At 33.3% G+C, this 11614-nt stretch overlaps 1 protein-coding gene across 3 annotated transcripts in view; it reads left to right on the plus strand.

The window, feature by feature from the left end:
• Positions 1-7944: 7944 nt before the first annotated feature.
• LOC120127392 overlaps positions 7945-11614 on the plus strand; it is a 32654-nt gene continuing 28984 nt past the window's right edge. For 2 of the 3 annotated variants that reach the window (XM_039145308.1, XM_039145309.1), the window contains exon 1: positions 7945-7971. The gene's annotated coding sequence lies outside the window, so the exon portion shown is untranslated. The remainder of the gene's footprint in view (positions 7972-11614) is intronic. The other variant, XM_039145307.1, reaches the window with a different exon arrangement.

Below are 11614 nucleotides of genomic sequence, written 5' to 3' on the forward strand. Positions count from 1 at the left end.
TATATCTTTGGCAAGTGATAAAATTATACCTTCCATCCAATGCCAATTACTTGATCCTTACTAAAACCAAATTTTGACCGTACATTTATCTGAGACTCTGAAGAAATGTCTCTACATGTTTTTGAGACACCAACTCTAGATGTTTACCTTCTCGGATAGAGTTGGTTGCTTTATGATATTACCCCTTCCACTATATATATGACCTCAAAAGTCACACATTTGACCTTCCAAATACAATGCCATCATAAAAAAAAAACCTCAAAAGAACCAAACTTTTAGTTATCCGTGAATTTTCCTGCAAGAAGAGATGAGATGAGGCATCATGGACCAACTTATCGAAAATGATTTCAAGTGATTGGGACATACTCAAAGAAGAGGTGATTGATTGAAATAAATATATCATGCATTAATTACATTGTTTTCATGTAAATAAAGTTAATCTTAAATATTCATCCTCCCTGGAGATACCTCTTTTTACAAAGGTTTCTGTGTATGAGATAATGAACGACATTGTTTCATTTATCCTTTTAAATATATATATATATAGATATATATCATTTGTTTTCCCCACTTGAGCCTGAATGATTTTTCTTCTGATTCAACCCTAACCAAGGATCACCCTCTACATTGGGGGGGGGTAAAGTGAAGGATATTTGCTCACAAGAATAAATATTGTCAATACAGTTTTATTACGAAGACAAGTTTCCATGAAGTCAAGAAAGTTTTGAATTACAAGGTATGTCAAATATAGAGTGCTTGAAGATCAATCCAATCAAGAATAATGGAAAATCTCCAAAATGCAAAAGGAAAAGGAGGTGCTCAAAGCAATTGAAGTATTATACTCATCCAACAAAGAAAGAAGAAGAAAAAAAACAAAAGAAGAAAAAAAACAAAAATAAAAAAAAACAAAAAGGAAAAAAAGAAGAAGGAAAATTGAATCAAGATGGGTGACTTATTGAGCCTCAAGTTACAAGGTTGATCAAGTACAAACAAGAAGAGCAAGAAATGCTGGAGATATGAGAAAATGGAAATGAATCCAAAATTTGGCAGTCTAGAGGGATCCAGGTGATGGAAAAATCCCCAGCAAGGCAGATCCAAGTCAAACAAAACAAGATTGATGGCATCAGAATGAATTGATCCTTGGTTTGATTACCCTTAAAAACTTATTTGGGCCTTTTTATCCATTTCTTTCGTAACCATAAGCCATGGCCTACGTTACATACCTGAAAAGTCCATTTTAATCATACATGGATTTCTAAGTAAAAGAGAATATCTTCAGAATTCATTCCGCCTCTCAAGATTGATTTTTATTTGCAAAAATTGGTTTTTAAAATCTTTAATGCATGATATGAAAAATGATAAAAGGATGGTTCAAGATATAAATTTTTAAATAACATCTTAGAACCAAAGGAGGATTCGAGTTGAAAACCTGAAAAGGCGGCTCGAATATTGAATGGTGCAACAAACGACATAAGAGATGATCTTAAGCTCTTAAATGAAGCACCGCACATCCCAAAGACGTTCCTGAGATTCTGGAATAAAGAAGTATCTCTACAAGATGAGCATAACAACCATTTCTTCAAGTTAGTGGAAGCCCGAAGCGACATACTGAACCAACTTGAAAGAACCTACTTTACCAGAACCAACCTATACCTTAAATCAGTCAATATTTTTGACACTTGCTATAGGACTATGATTTTTGAATGATTTAAAAGTGTAGTTGATTTATTTGATATTCATTAAACTCATTATTTATGATTTGATTCTATTGTGAACTTGAGAAGTGCATTACTTTGCAAAATTCTTTCATTCTTCGATAAAGAAAGGAGAAGAAAAAACATTTTCAAACAGGGCAGTCTCAAATGAGGAAGGTCCTTGAAGCAATTGTTGTTTATTCTACCTCTGTTGTAGAAACAAAAGAATGAACGAGGCCAGAATAATGAAGCACTTCACATTTTTGAAAGCCAGTGGTCCAAGAAGCCAGAAAGTCTGGATAATTGAACTTGTGACACTCTCCTATGACATTATTAGCAGCTCATCAAGAAAGATTATCGTTTATCTCATGTTGAGGTCGATAAGCATCACCAGACATTATTTTTCCTAACCATCAATTCATGTTCTCTAGAAGATTACATCATAGAGCCATGAACAAGTCACTACCTGCACTCTGGTTATACCGTGATGCTGGCTCAAGCCTTGATACATCATTGCTGCTTCTTCTATGCCGATCACTTTCTTTGTCAAGATGATATTCATTATGTCATTCAGAAGATTGCTAAATTTGAATTTGAGGATTTATGCCACAGAATAAGACATTGGAACAGAATCTACCCTTATAGGCCTTTTATATAGGGTAACATTGGTTACAATATTCAAAAAGTTGAAGATGACCAGTTTTACCGTCAATTAAACCGTTCCATGATTCGAAAAAAGTGGGATATATTGGAGCAGCAGAAGATACAGTTGTCATAGCAGTTATTGCAAGAAAATGCACCAACAAAAATCTTCTAGTTCATCCTGATGATGTTTATTTCTTCCAGTAAGGTTGTTACGATGGATGCCACCGACAACAAGGTCGAATTCGACAAATCTACTCATCAATTGCTCCAACTGATTATCATTCAGTTCGTACACATATGTTTTCAAAGATATGCCAAGACAATAGAAGACAATCTCTGCATCACTGATTCCAGAGAAAAGAGACAGGACATTGATATCACTGGGGAACTTGTCTCTAGCAACTCCTCATGTATAGGTTTTAGGGAAACCTAGAAGCATTTCTACCTCATCAGGTTCAAGTGGAGTAACTTTATTCCTTCCAACCCATACCAGATTCTATTTTCAGCACTCATCAAGAACATACTTCTGGACACTCGAAGGTGGCTCATCGTCATAAGCTTCAAGAGCCTTACAGATCCTTTCTGTCAATTTGACACTTCCTGTACATGTTTGTAAACAGTTCAACTTTGTTCTTGGATCCCAGGAAGGCCATCATTTTTTTGTCAATGGAAAAATATCATGTATAGTGTGTGGAGAAAACATGATAAGAGTAAATCTATTCTCAATTGGCAGATTATGAATATAGCCCCTTTTCAGTATAGCAGTATGAAAATGCTTCGAATCTACAATTTATGGCTCTACATCGAATAAGTATTGTGATATTTCAGTCCAAACCAACTGGAGCAAGTGCCACGTTCTCATAGTAGAAATAAGGAGACCCAATAGCATCTTCTGGAAGTGTTCTTTGAGTTATCTGATCTGGTTTGGTATGAACCCTAAAACCAATCATTAGATTTGAAAGATGAATTTGCTCATAGTAGAAATAAGGAGACCCAATAGCATCTTCTGGAAGTGTTCTTTGAGTTATCTGATCTGGTTCGGTAGGAGCCCCAGAACCAATCATTGGAATTGAAAGATGAACTACATGATCGTCTTCATTAAGAAGCTTCTTTTCAAGCTTCCTCTGCTTCTTCCTTTTCAAAAATCATAGCCCAAGTTTCGCCTTTGCTTGTAATTGGGATCATTGCATAATGACTTCCTATATTCTACCATAAGAAGTGCGTCAGTAGCCTTAGCCAGTTGATCAACACATATAAAATCTGTCAATTCTGCAATTGATGAATCTGGACCACATCTCTCCATGGTTATTGAAGTCTCAGCCTCTGAGAATCCCATTTTTTTTCAAGTATAACAGTTTATTCTCCTCATCAGAATCAGAGTTCAGGATTTCCTCGATATTAGAAGAACTATCAATATCTGTGAAATCATCCTGAAAGATCACTTCATAATCAGATGAGTTGTTATCAGAATCAACATGTTGCATGGGTGTGGATTTTTCAAGAGCATGTACCACTGTATATGTAGTCTTGCTATTGCATCAGATTACTGTTTGCATAAATTGGGTTCTCTCCCACAGAAAAGTATATTTCATAGACTTTCATGAAACATTTCTTCTGAGACTTTCATGAAGCAAAGAAGACACGAAGATACAAATATGCAGATTGATCAGATAATTCTTCAGAAATGAAAGATTGATAGCATAAGTTGCTACACTCCAGAGGTAACCCTGAAAATAAATGATGAGGTGAAGGAAGACCGAGTTCACCACTTTAAAAGTCAAATGAAGATTCCATGAACATTTATCCATTCATAAGAACATCATTTGCACAATAGAGAATGCATTACATTGATACATTTGATTGCATTCAAACATAAGGTTTTTTCAGATTTTCGTATGAAAAAGAAGATTCATGATGGAAAATACCTTACAAGAAGAAGATAGAATTCAAAATCTCAAATGCAGGAATCATGCAAACATCTGAAAGAGAGATGGACGCAATCCACAAGAATGAGCATTATCTTGAGATTGGGGCATGTTACCCAATCAACATGTTATTTTGAAAAATAATGAGAAAACGATTTTCATAGTTTCTTACTTAGTAAACTATTTCTCACATCTGTAAGTCCTACAGTGCATGATGTTTCCAAAAAGCCTTCGGGAGCTTTTTGATGTTTTCAAAACCTTCGGGTCAGCTGTAAGCCCTACAGTGCAGAATGTTTTTTTTTTCTTAAAACATTTCCAGAAGGGTTCATAATGAGAAGAACTCATATGAAGAAGGAAGAAGAAATTCATAATGAGAAGAGCTTGCTCAACCTTTTGCTCAAATCCATCACTCGATGGATCAGCTTTTCCAGAGAAAGTTCATAATGAGAAGAACTCATCTGAAGAAGGAAGAAGAAGTTCATAATGAGAAGAATTTATTCAACCTTTTGTTTGAATTCATCATTTAATGGATCAACATTGCCGGGTAGAGTTCATAATGAGAAGAACTCTTCTGAAGAAGGAAGAAGAAGTTCATAATGAGAAGAGCTTGTTCAACCTTTTGCTCAAATCCATCACTCGATGGATCAGTTTTTCCAGAGAAAGTTCATAATGAGAAGAACTCATCTGAAGAAGGAAGAAGAAGTTCATAATGAGAAGAGTTTGTTCAACCTTTTGCTCAAATCCATCACTTGATGGATCAGCTTTTCCAGAGAAAGTTCATAATGAGAAGAACTCATCTGAAGAAGGAAGAAGAAGTTCATAATGAGAAGAGCTTGTTCAACCTTTTGCTCAAATCCATCACTCGATGGATCAACTTTTCCAAAGATAGTTCATAATGAGAAGAACTCATCTGAAGAAGGAAGAAGAAGTTCATAATGAGAAGAATTTGTTCAACTTTTTGTTTGAATTCATCATTTGATGGATCAACATTGCCATGTAGAGTTCATAATGAGAAGAACTCGTCTAAAGAAGGAAGAAAAAATTCATAATGAGAAGAATTTGTTCAACTTTTAGTTTGAATTCATCACTCGATGGATCAACTTTTCCAGAGAAAGTTCATAATGAGAAGAACTCATCTGAAGAATGAAGAAGAAGTTCATAATAAAAAGAGCTTGTTCGACCTTTTGCATGACTCTATCACAGAAGGAGATATATCATCATCAGCATTTCCAGAAGGAGTTCATAATGAGAAGAACTCATCTGAAGAAGAAGAAGTTCACAATGAGAAGAGCTTGTTCAACCTTTGCTAGATTACTTCACAGATTGAGATAAATTGTCATCCCCAGTGAAAAAGTTCATAATTAGAAGAACTAATCCCAAAGAAGAAATTATTCAACATTGCCATCATAATCAAGTGAAGTCAAATGGATAAAAAAATTATTATCTTTTCGTCTTTGCTCTATTCTTGTTAACACAATAATGAGCAAAGAGGGGCAACTGAAGATACTAATTTTTTACCCATTTTTTTTATTATTGATATTATTATTATTATTTTATTTATTATTATTATTATTAAAATTATTATTACAAACAGGCCAAAATCGGGGCCCAATTACAAATCTGGAAGCCCAACCAGATGGCCTAACTAAAACCCTAAACTAATTTGGGGTTTCAACTAGGGTTTCTAAACCCTAGCACCCTAGCCAACTTCAAGATTCCAGAAGGCCAGCCGTCGCCTCTGCCAGGTGGTCCAACGTCCAGCTGCCGACACTCTAGTGCCACGCCACCTCGCCGCCAAAGCCTCTAGAAGCTCTGCTGCCACGACTCTGATCGTCCACGTTGTTGCCTATGGTGAGTCACCACCATAGTTATGGTGACTCACCGAAAGCTTCCTAAGGGACCGGTCCGACGAAAGCCTCGGTGATGGCTTTAGCCACCACACCTGCAAAATAAAAAAAATAGAGAGGAAGAACCGGAGATAACAGAAACGAGAGCAAGAACCCGAACAGACCACAACAGCAAGCCAAACAAAACCCATAGCAACAAATCAAAAAGCAAAGAGAGAATAGAGGGAGAAAACTTACCACCGAGGAAGCTACGCCGTCGTCAGAACCTCCACACACCGCAAAAGAAATTGAAATACCGAGAGTATTTCTGTAGATCTAGGTAACTACAAGGCTTTTTAGAGAAAAAGGACATCGAATTCGTCTTTAGGACGTTCTGATCTTTATTTTGGGAATTTTGAAATTTTCCGACCACCGGCAGCGGTGGCCGGCGGTGGTTGTCAACGCCGGAGCACGGCTGCCGGCCGGTGGTCTCTCTCTCAGTTTTAGAGAGAGGCAAGAGAGTTAAAAATTCTCTCTCAGTTAGAGAGAGGCGAGAGAAAGAAGAAATGAGGATGCTGGCCCGAAGGACCAGCTATTTAGGGTATTTAAATACCATCTCCCAAACGACGCCATTTTGGGGGAGGGTGTTTATGTAATTTCATAAAGGGTAAACCCCGTCCGCAGTGCTCCAAGTTTGTATACCTTGCAATTTAGTCACTGAAAGTAATTTTTGCCTATTATAATTTAGTCTTCGAAGTTTATTTTATTTTATTTCAGTCATGTCCAGTATAATTATATATTTAGGATGAATACTGAATTTAGTCCCTTATAGTTTAGTAATTATTATTTTAATCACAAATAGCATGTTTTAATTTGTTTTAATTTAATATTTGAATTCAATATATGTTTATTTTAGTCACTACATTAATAAATAGGTAATATAGTATGTTTAGCCACTATATTTTTAAATAATTAATTATGAATTAGGTATTTAATTCTATTAGGTTATAATTTAGTTACTAATTTTAATTTTTATTTATTTTTACGAGTTTTATTTATTTTAAATATATAGTTTTAATTTTGTTCATTATATGTTAATTTTATATGTTTACTTTTATTTATTATTACTATTATTATTATTATTTAGCCATAAATATATATATTTATAATATTTATTTTATTTATTAAAATCTTATTTAATTCCTTTTAGTTTATTTTAATCCTGTTTTAATATTTATTTATTTTTCAATATTAAGAAAGGGCAGTCTTAAAACAACTGGATGTCCATTTTCTGATATTTTTAAATAAATAAATATCCTATTTTATAAATTATATATTAATTGTTTTAATTATTTATTTATTTTTTAATATCGAAGAAAATAGCTATCTTAAGGCACCTAGAAGTCATTTTCTGATATTTTTAAATAAATAAATATTTTATTTATAAATTTATATAAATTAATAAATTTACTTAAAATCATAATTATATTTTTGAAATAATAGGATTATAAATTAAATATATTTTTAATTTTTAATTTTCTAATAATAGAGATAATTTATAATTAAAAAGTACCAATTTTAGGCGTTGTAGGAGTGTTAATCCTTCCCTAAACGTAACCGAGCACGAATCCCTTTTTATTATTAAAAAGAACGAATTTTTGGTTAAAACGCAGACCAGTTTATCTTTTAATCGATGTTTTCTTAAAAACTCTTTTAAAGGATGATTTTTAGGTATTCGACCTACCTGACCCAAAAGGCCGATGGCGACTCCCAAATTATTTTAAAAATCATTTATTCACATCACTTTTTCCGCCAAATAAATATTTCGTGCCCGGACGAAAACCGGTTACGACAAATGTCAAATAAAATTTTAATTATTTAGTGGGACTAAATGATCAAAAGAGGATAATTAGTTGAAAGATAAGGGTTTGGTATCTTGTTAATATTTTAATTAAATAATACGATTTATTAAGAAGAAAGACAAAATTCAAATAAAATCGACTCTTCTAAGATTTAAGATATAAAAATAGATTAAGTCACAACAAAAAGAACAAAAAGTAAGATAAAGAAAATCCTATTTCATCAGAGGAAAAAAATGACATCTTCTACCGGATGAACTATTTTTTTGTTGTTGTAATAAGTCATGAAAATGGTCGAGAGAGTTCCAAAGGAAGAAGACTTCCACGTACTGTTGTACAGGTTCCGAGTTATCAGCAAGCTTCTAAAAAAGACAAAAAAAAAATGACATCGAGAGAATAAAGACGTCAAATTGGGACTAACATATCGAGTAATTTTCAACTTAAAGAGAAGGTCAAAGTCGTAACGACGAGTCATATTGATATGAGAAAATCTATGTAGATAAGAAATAAAATTAGGTTTGATAGAAAGAGTGACAATAACATCCGCGATGAGAAGGGAAAAAGGAATGTTACAATCAGAGATTTAAATTATAATTATTATTGTATTTTTAATTATATTATATTTATTATAATAATATAATAAAAACTATTACAGTGATTATTATATTATAATCATACAATAATAATTTTGAATGATATCATTCTTAATATATAACAACTATTATTCTGATATTAAACTATTATTTAAATCTGTAACTACGGTAAAAACTAACATCTGTAGATGACACCGCGAGAGACAAACCTGTTAAAAGGGGGTCAAAGATTCAATTTAGAAAGCGTGACCTCTCCAGTTTAACCCCCACCCATCCAATTTTTCTACTAGTGATATGTATTTGCTAATCTAATAACTTACGGGTGTAAACAAGTAGAGCTCGAATTTGCTAAGCTCTTGCTTAATATGAAAACTTAAAGTGAAGTTCGACTTGATTTGAAAATTTGTGAGTCTAAAATTTTTAAACTCGACTTGAACTCAAAATCATAAATTGAAACTCGAAAAAACTCGAAAATAAGTTCTTAAACTTAACTTGGTTGAAGCTCAAACTTGAACCTGAACTTTAAGTACATGAAAACCTTATACTATATTTTTTTTAATAAAAAAATCAACTCATAAATTTTAATATTATTAATAATTTAATTTAAAAAACTATTTTTAATATATTTTCTTTTTGAGTTGCTCGTGAGTTTTTAGAGTTGAATATTGAGTAGTTCGTTTTAGCTCGTTAAGAACTCGAGTCGAGCTCGAGTAGAGTATACCCGAGTTAAGTATTTATTGAACTTTGACAATATCAATATCGAGTAACTCGCGATATATTTCATTTTATTTATGATCATTCTCCAAGTGCAAAAGCACCCGCCAATAATTTGTATGAAATTCAATTTATCTTTATCAAAAATAGGGTTTAGGGTTTATGATTTAGGGTTTAGGGTTTAGGGTTTACAAAAACAATCAAGAAGAAAATAAGGCAAGATAACCAAATCCATGTTATAACAGTCCCAAGTTTTCAACTTTGTTATTAAAAAAAGATAAATAATTTGAAGTATTTTCCTTTATTTTCTTGTTATTTTTTTTTACCCTCACAAACCATTTGAAAACAAGAAAGAGGGAGGTCCTCCTTGATGAACTAAACTTTGATTCTTCATATTCAGACAGACAAAATCCCATCATTTTTTCCTTTTTATTATCACTCAAAAGACTAATAAGTTGATTTCAGACATCAAATTTCCCTTTCTCTTTGCTCCTTGTTTAAAAGCGCTAAAAAATTATCATTTAAATATATTCTTATTTGTATGAACTAATGCTTGATCTCGAACAGCTGTTATATAGCTGCATGATTCAGCCATGGGAAGGGTAGCTTCAATCTGGGTTTTTGGTTTTGATTTTCAATATGGCTACTTTGTCAGATTCCAGAACCAAGGAAGCACGGGGACGGCAAACTTGTGTCGTTTGAAGTACCTGATACGTCCCTATTAGAATATTAGAATGTTAATAAATATTAGTTAGTATTTGTTATTAGTTTGTTATGATTTGTTGCTTATTTGGGCTATATAAGCCATACCTTTGTATGAGGTTTAAGTAGAGTGTGATTCAATATTCATAGAAAATTTCTGTCATCTCTCACTTTACATTTTCTCCTTCCACATTTGTTGGTTCCATGGCTGCTTTCTCACAGTCCCGGTACGGGGACGACACGGGGACGGCTGGGGTACGTACCGGGGACGTTTCACGGTGGCAGGGTACGGCTGAACGACACCGGGAACGTTTCACAGAATCTTGGGGACGTTTCGGGGACGGCATGTGACTTTCACATGCGTCCCCGGGATATTTCCGTCATTTTACAATAATAAAAAAAGAAAAGCATAACCTAATTGAAGGCTGGAGCTTTCGGCAACAATACAACTTCTCTATTGGAGCTTTCGGCAACAATTGCTTCTGCTTCTTGAGCCTTTCGACAGCAATCGCCAGCAACTGCTTCTAGCTGTATCTTTTTTGTGCCAATATCTGCAGTCTCCAATGACAAGTGGTTCTCCATTTCTCGTGTGATCAATCGCCTAGGTAGGGTGAAATTAAACAAGCTTCAAAATTGCTGATATTTAACTAAAAAACAAGTAATATGGAAGTTTAGCTTACGGGAAAGCCGTTATGTTTATTGCTTTGCAAAATGGAAACCAAATCTGAAACCTTTACAACGCGAGGAAGTGAAAGAACCTGTGAAGGCATAAATATAAGATGTTTAGGACTTGGGAGTCAAACCATAGGAGTCGGGTCTAAGTTGTACTGTTTTAAGAACATAATTGTGCACATATTTCTGAAATTTATTGATTATGTTGGCTGACTTGCTATTGCAGACTTCAGGCTTCACTTGGGAATTCATAATTTTTTTTTTAATATTTTAGTTTCAAGGAGATTTAGAATTTAGTAATATTCTGTTTCGTTTTCACTTTAACAGCATGCGTGTTCTGAAGGTATAAAACTACGGATAGAATTTATAAATATTCACAACTCACGAGCTTGAAAAAGAGTTGCTCACCACACTATTACGTCTTAAACAACTGAACCATGGAGCATATATATAATTATAAATACGTGTGTATGTATTGGAACTATTAAATTTTTTTTTTTTTTGTAACTTTTGATGCAATGTCTTGTATAACTTCAAGGTTACATGACGAGTCAATACACATTAATTGCTTTCTATATTGGTTTTCATTTTTCTAGTACATACGGCTGAACATAGCTTTTGATCATGGAAGCACATGGTTATCATTTTATAATGTACTTAGAACGTATTATATAAAATATTATTATTCGCCTTTTACATGAGTTATTCTAAATATTATTATTTAATACATAAATTATATAAAATAAATTTTACATGAGTTATTCTAAAATATATATTTATAATTTTAAAATTATTTTATATGTCGTATCCTTGCCGTTCCCGTACCCTGTAATTTTAAAAATTACCGTTTCTCATCCCCATCCCGTATCCGTCCCCGTATCCGTATCCGTGCAACATAGTCCAGAACCATAGAATATCTTTAAATTTTGGTGTTTTTGTTTTACTGGTTTAGTCATGCTTCAACTCCAACTCTTTAAGGTCAGA

This window comes from Hibiscus syriacus, unplaced genomic scaffold, assembly GCF_006381635.1.
Source record: "Hibiscus syriacus cultivar Baekdansim isolate YM2019G1 unplaced genomic scaffold, ASM638163v2 tig00110467_pilon, whole genome shotgun sequence".
Lineage (NCBI taxonomy): Eukaryota > Viridiplantae > Streptophyta > Magnoliopsida > Malvales > Malvaceae > Hibiscus > Hibiscus syriacus.